Source organism: Lycium barbarum, chromosome 4 (assembly GCF_019175385.1).
Source record: "Lycium barbarum isolate Lr01 chromosome 4, ASM1917538v2, whole genome shotgun sequence".
Taxonomy (NCBI): Eukaryota; Viridiplantae; Streptophyta; class Magnoliopsida; order Solanales; family Solanaceae; genus Lycium; species Lycium barbarum.
Genome location: NC_083340.1, coordinates 19797424 through 19805072, shown reverse-complemented (window position 1 = coordinate 19805072; position 7649 = coordinate 19797424). Strand labels below are relative to the sequence as shown.

Below are 7649 nucleotides of genomic sequence, written 5' to 3'. Positions count from 1 at the left end.
CGGTTAGTAACTTCAGTTTCGAATCGGAAAATGCATACCTTTTTCTTTACTGAGGGATTGGTTATCAATATCATCAACCATAGTGTCCATGTGTATCAGCGCGGATGCTGAAAAAAGGACGATCCGATCATTTCAGGAGACGAGGATTCTCGCGTTGTGATCACGAGCAATAGCAGCCCAATCACTTAGGAAGTTACAGAGTGTGCGTCCATCTGCAATTTTGTGTGATATGCTAGCACTTATAGCTAATCCTCCGCAATTAAAATGGGTCAACATAATGACAAGTAATTAAGCTTTCCTCGTCGCGAGGTCCTTGAAGGTTACTTTCTAACCCACAGGTGTAACTTTGGAATTCTGGGTTGAATTAAACTTGCATTAACTATTTTGGTTTAACAAAATTGGCTAAGCAGATATAGAGCTGATAGATATGACAACATGTCACTCATTTAGTAGATTGATCAATGTTGAACTTCGATTCAATTTTCATTGATATGGGCTTGGCATATAGCGTAAACATGGTTGAAGGACTAAGACCCTGTGAGGGAAGCACTTGGTATATATCTCTTAACTTTTGAAATTATCATCTTTTTTCACAACATGTTACTCGTTTTAAACATTATGAGATGTGCATTTTTTCACCACTTACGATGCTTAAACTTTAAGTCAAATCCAATCCTTAACTTCGATGTCACATAAACATAGTCAAGCTAGTACCAACATGTGTTATCACCGAATATGTTAATAAGTAGAGGTTCTAAATGAAAACAAATCTAAGTAGAGGGCCGGGTCAGTTTGACAAATTAAAAAGTGTACAAGTTCTAAATGCAAATTTGACAAGACTACTTTGCTTGGCAGCACGACGCTTGTATTGCTCACCCACGACCTAGTTTTCACGGTTTAGGCTGATGCTCACCTAAAGATTCATAGTGAACTTCGATGGGAGTTACTCTTGAAGCAATAACGTGTTGATCTAGTTGCCACCGGAGCCACGAATGACTAAACTAGAAAAACAAAAAAGGAGGAAAGATTTCCTTTGAGAAACTATTTAAAGTTATCCAACTTGAGTTATAAGTGCACGAATAATCTAACAGTTTCCTTATGGCCAACTAATGGTACAATAATATCACCAATGATTAAGCTTTATTAGAAAGAGCAAGATACATAGATGCTTTTATTATTGTTATACAGACTTGGAGACAATAGGAATTACATGCATATTGAGTTCTCTTCTCACTGTCACGCCAAAGTATACCTCACTCGTATCCAATTCTTCATGTTTCATCCCATTGGGCAGCTTCCAATCAAAATGGTAAAGAAAAAGAGCAAATGGAAGCTCTCCATTTGCTAAACCAAATGACATGCCAGGACACATCCTTCTTCCAACTCCAAATGGTATGTACTCAAAATTATTCCCATTGAAATCAATGGAGATATCAAGACATCTCTCTGCTTTCAAGCACTCTGCATCATCTTGGATCTTTTCCAGTTGTCCAAGCATTCACAATAACTTGAGTGTTTTGTGGTATTTCATAACCATCAAGTTTACATTTTTCTGTACTTACTCTTGGGAGTAACAACGGGGCAGGTGGATGTAACCTGAGGGTCTCTTTGATGACTGCTCTTAAGTATTTCAATTCATCAAAGTTTGATTCATCCACATAACCTTTTTCACTAAAAACTCTCCTGACTTTTTCTTGTGCTTTCTCTAAGGCACTTGTGTTCTTCATCATTTCTGCCATTGCTCAATCAACAGTTGTAGCCGAAGTATCTGTTCCAGCATGTCCTGTTACATCATTCAAATTAGAATATGTTAGTCGTTCGAAGAAGAATTGAGTTACTCATCATTACGTTTCATTTTATATAACGTGGCTGCATGAAATTTAAGAAAGAATAGACTTTTGGCACACCCTTTAGATTTTGTGGTTTAAACATGTTACGATATTTCTAGACATGTGGTATAAATATACCCCTCGTTATACTTTGGGTTCAAATATATCTCTGTCGTTATACTTTTGGTTCAAATATTCACCTCTTCGTTAAAATTATCCTTTAACTATACATACAAATATAGATATATAGAACAGGACGATCTTTCAAAAGCCTTATGTGAACTTCCATTTTTCTTTGTTTCCTTTTTAGGTGAAGAATAAAATGAGTTTAAATTTTATCTCTATAATCTCAACACGTACTCTTTTTTACCACCGCTCTATCCCAACCCACTATTAGAAAAATAGGAAAACATAATGGTTATATCAATTTATGACCATTTTATGGTTTAACATGGAATAATAAATTATAATAAGCAAATAACATATGTTATTCCTTAACTTATTAGAATGCATTTCAAGATCATCATGAGCGAATTATCTACCCTAACATTTATAAATGAGAATTTCACAAAATATCAAATTCTCAATGGGTAAATAATGATAGTTAAATAATAAGCAAGTTAAGAAAGTCGAACCCGATTTTCGCCCATGGTTATATCAATTTATACCATTTTATGGTTTAACATGGAATAATAAATTATAATAAGCAAATAACATATGTTATTCCTCAACTTATTAGAATGCATTTCAAGATCATCATGAGCGAATTATCTACCCTAACATTTATGAATGAGAATTTCACAAAATCTCAATGGGTAAATAATGATAATTAAATAATAAGCAAATTAAGAACGTCGAACTCGATTTTCGCCAATTCCTTCTTGATCCATTGCTTTGATCATATGAACACCTTTTCATATCAAAATCAAAGCGACTGCCTTCTCTCTTTCTTGGTTTAGGAATATCACGTTTTTTTTAACGCCAAATATTGGCGATGAAGTGCATCAAATGAAACAACAAGATCACAACTGCACTGATCATTAATACTCAACGCCTCATCCATAACCCACTATTGTTTCCTCATTAAGATGCTATCGTCCAGAAAGAGGCAACCCTAATGGAGAAACAAAAATTCCACTTCAACTGATGAACTTACGAGGAATTTTGTGTTTAACAATCAGTTAATGTTGACACCTAATTTTGGCTCGACGTGCTTAAAATTAACGTTTTGGGGGGCCCTGATTCGTTAAAGAGCGCAAAATACATTTTTTACACATTTTTACATTTTTCGATAATTTATTGATGATTATCCTTATTTTAGGAATTTTATCAATTTATTATCATTTTTCAAGAATCATTATTTTTGCACATGTACAACGAATACTACCATTTTGTGCAATCAATAATTATTTGTTAATTTTTATATCTTATACATTAATATTTATATTTTACACTTACATTATTATTTATACATGTATTAATTAACTATATTTTAGTACAGTCCGTCAGTGCAGATAAAACCGGAGCAATTAATTTTTAAATGCAGAGCAAAAATTCGATCAAGTCCAGGTCTCGTCACCTTTTTAAAAGTTGACATTTGAGGTGATGGGTTGGGTTCTTGATCCATTGGTTAATACATTTTTAAAGGGGACAAGGGGGTGCATTCTTTTATTTTGGACAATAGTAGGGGCTATTTTTACACTATATAGAAGAGCCAGTTGGGGCTCATGTTTTCGTCGTCCGTTCAAAAAAATTGTGGGCCCCATCTCTTCTATATAGTGTAAAACTAATATTAAAAAAAAATTGTGGGCCCCATATTAAACAACAACTAATATTAAAAACATAGTGCAAATTAATAATGTCAAAAAAAAAGTGCACCCCATATTAAAAAATCAAACAATATTCATGTAATTTTCAAAGTATCTCATTAAGTCAATAATGATGGATTCATTGCCACATGCGTATTCGTAGCAAACACTAATATAATAAATTTTTAAATACGGAGCACAAACTGCAATGTTATAGTAATCGTATTTTGAACAGAACATTCCGTATTGACAAAATCAAGCAATATATATATATATATATATATATATATATATATATATATATATATAAAAGAAGTGAATCCCATATTAAAAAAACAAACAATGTAAAAAAAAGTGGAAAAAAAATTGTGGGCCTCAACAACAACTAATATTTTAAAAAAATATTGGGCACCATATTAAACACCAACCAGTATTAAAAAAAAAAAGAGAAAAAAAGTGGAACCCACCACATCCAAACTCACGGGAAAAAAAAAACTGGATCCCATATTAACAAAATCAAGCAATATTAAAAAAAAAAAAAAAAAGGTGAATCCCATATTAAAAAAAAACAATGTTAAAAATTGTGGGCCCCCATATATATTAAACAACAACTAATATTAAAAAACAAATATTGGACACTATATTAAACATCAACCAGTATTAAAAAAAAAAAGTGGAACCCACCACATCCAAACTCAAGGGAAAAAAAAAAGTGGAATAAAATTTAATTACTTTTCCATTTTTTCCTTACTCTAATAAATGTGAAAAGAGATTAATGTCATAAAAAAATATTAAATGGAGATCAAATAATTAATGAGGTAAATTAGTGAAATTCTAATTCTAATTGACGTTTCCTTAAAAAACCAAGTAAAAAACAACATGACAAGTAAAATGAGTTAAACAAATATTTATTAAAAAATAAAAAATAGAAGTTCTTCATGGCCCCATATTAAACACCAAAAAAATTGTGGGCCCCATAATTTTAATTCTCCCACACAAAAAAAAATTGTGGGCCCCATATATATTAAACAACAACTAATATTAAAAAAATAGTGCAAATTAATAATGTCAAAAAAAAAAGTACACCCCATATTAAAAATCAAACAATATTCATGTAATTTCCAAAGTATCTCATTAAGTCAATAATGATGGATTCATTGTCACGTGCGTATTCGTAGCAACCACTAATATAATAAATTTTTAAATACGGAGCACAAACTACAATGTTATATTAATCGTGTTTTGAACAGAGTATCCCGTATTGACAAAATCAAGCAATATATATATATTTATATATATATATAAGTGAATCCTATATTAAAAAAACAAACAATGTAAAAAAAAAAAGTGGAAAAACAATTGTGGGCCCCAACAACAACTAATATTAAAAAAAAATATTGGGCACCATATTAAACACCAACCAGTATTAAAAAAAAGAAAAAAAGTGGAACCCATCACATCCAAACTCACGGGAAAAAAAAAACTGGATCCCATATAAAGAAAATCAAGCAATATTAAAAAAAAAAAAAAGGTGAATCCCATATTAAAAAAAAACAATGTTAAAAATTGTGGGCCCCATATATATTAAACAACAACTAATATTAAAAAAAATATTGGGCACCATATTAAACACCAACCAGTATTAAAAAAAAAGAGAAGAAAAAAAGTGGAACCCACCACATCCAAACTCACGGGAAAAAAAAAGTGGAATAAAATTTAATTACTTTTCCATTTTTTCCTTACTCTAATAAATGTGAAAAGAGATTAATGTCATAAAAAAATATTAAATCGAGATCAAATAATTAATAAGGTAAATTAGTGAAATTATAATTCTAATTGGCGTTTCCTTAAAAAACCATGTAAAAAACAACATGACAAGTAAAATGAGTTAAAAAAATATTTATTAAAAATTAAAAAATAGAAGTTCTTCATGGCCCCATATTAAACACCAACCAGTATTAAAAAAAAATTGTGGGCCCCATATTAAACACCAACCGCTATTTTAAAAAAAAAAAGAGAAGAAAAAAAAGTGGAACCCACCACGTCCAAACTCACGGGAAAAAAAAGTGAACCCCATATTAACAAAATTAAGCAATATTAAAAAAAAAAGTGAATCCCATATTCAAAAAACAAACAATGTTTAAAAAAAAAGTGTTTAGAAAATCAAACAATTAAATCAATAATGATGGATTCGTTGCCACATGCGTATCAACCCATTAATGGGAGCAAATGAAATTATTGTACAGCAACATACTTAAAATACTTATATATTAAAATAAGATAGAATTTAATTACTTTTTCATTTTTTCCTTACTCTAATAAATGAGAAAAGAAAAAATAAGATAGAATTTAATTACTTTTTCATTTTTCCTTACTCTAATAAATGAGATTAATGTCATAAAAGAAAAAATACTATTAAATGGAGATGAAATAATTAATAAGGTAAATTGGTGAAATTATAATTCTAATTGACGTTTTCTTAAAAAACCGTGTAAAAAACAACATGAAAAGTAAAATGAGTTAAACAAAAAATATTTACTAAAAATTAAAAATAGAAGTTCTTCATTTAAAAGAAAATCAAATTTCTACTTTGTTTCATTTTAAACATGTAAAATTAATATAATAATTTGAATTAAAATTATCCAAATCAAAATTTGATAAAAAAATTATATGTATTATTTTACCATTACTACTATATAGAAGAGCCGGTTTATAGAGACAAGATCGTCGTCCGTGTTCGATCCTACTTTTTTATTTAAGGGGAAAAAACCCTTTGTGGTCCCACCCACTTTTTTATTTAAGGCCAAAAAAATGACGTTTTATACTTTATATTACCAACTCTTCTAAAAAGTAGATAGAAATACTTTATTATACTTCTATTTTTCTACAAGTAAAATGAGCTAAACCGAGAATATTTACCAAAATTTAAAAAATAGCATTTTTTCGTTTAAATAGAAAATCAATTTCTACTTTGTTTCGTTTTAAACATGTAAAATTAATTTAATAATTTGAATTATAATTATCCAAATCAAAATTTGATAAAAAATAATAAGTATTTTACACCTTTAAATTAATCGAATTAAAATTGAAAGTATCAACTGATGCTTAAATATTGCTATTATTTTATCTCAAAGAGAGGAAAATAGTTTTCTTTTAAACAAGTCTTCTCTTTTAAAAAGTATTAATAAATTTTCATAGCAAACACGAATATAATAAAGTTTTAGATATGGAGCACAAATTACAATGTTATATTAATCGTATTTTAAACATAGTATATATATATATATATATATTACACTATAATCCGAAGTGTTGGGTCCGTGCTGCCATCTAGTTATACTAAAAAGAAAAGGGAGGGGCGTTTTATTCCACACAACACTTGAATTTTCAGATTTTTGCCTTCCTCTCTCTAAACATTTTTTTTCTCTCCCCTTGCTCCTCTTTCCAACGGCCGCTGCCGCCACCACACTGGAGCTTGGAGCTCCGGCGACGCACCAAACCACCCCACACCTCCTTCTTCGTCTCCCAACCACACCACCACGACAGCACCTCCAAACCACCCCCGCTGGCCCACTTCGTCTCCCTCTCTCTCTTCCCATTGCCGCCGACCACCACCCCAGCTCCGTCCAGCCACAACACCATTGCCCCTTTCTTTCATCTCCGGTGAACTCTAACCAATCACCACCACCATCCCCAGCGACTACTGCTCTATCTCCACAACATCATCACTGCCAAACCCTCCCTCTTGTCCTCGTCTCCTTCGCTGCTCTGGTGAACCGGAGCAGCCAGCAGCCAAATGACACCACCACCAGTCGTTGCTACCTTCCTTCCTCCTCTAACGATTTTTGTGTGTGTGTGTGTGCGCTCAGTTCAGATCTGGACGGAGTTGTCGTGCTCCGACGACTGGGTGTTTTCCGACGACCATGGCTGCCCATTTTTTACTACGTTTGCTATCACTGCTATGTTACATTAAACCATTGCTATGTTTATTATTGTCTTTTAATAATTTTTG

At 31.4% G+C, this 7649-nt stretch overlaps 1 pseudogene; it reads right to left on the bottom strand.

The window, feature by feature from the left end:
• Positions 1 to 1180: 1180 nt before the first annotated feature.
• The window catches only part of LOC132637246 (salviol synthase-like), a 37585-nt pseudogene continuing 31116 nt past the window's right edge, over positions 1181 to 7649 (bottom strand).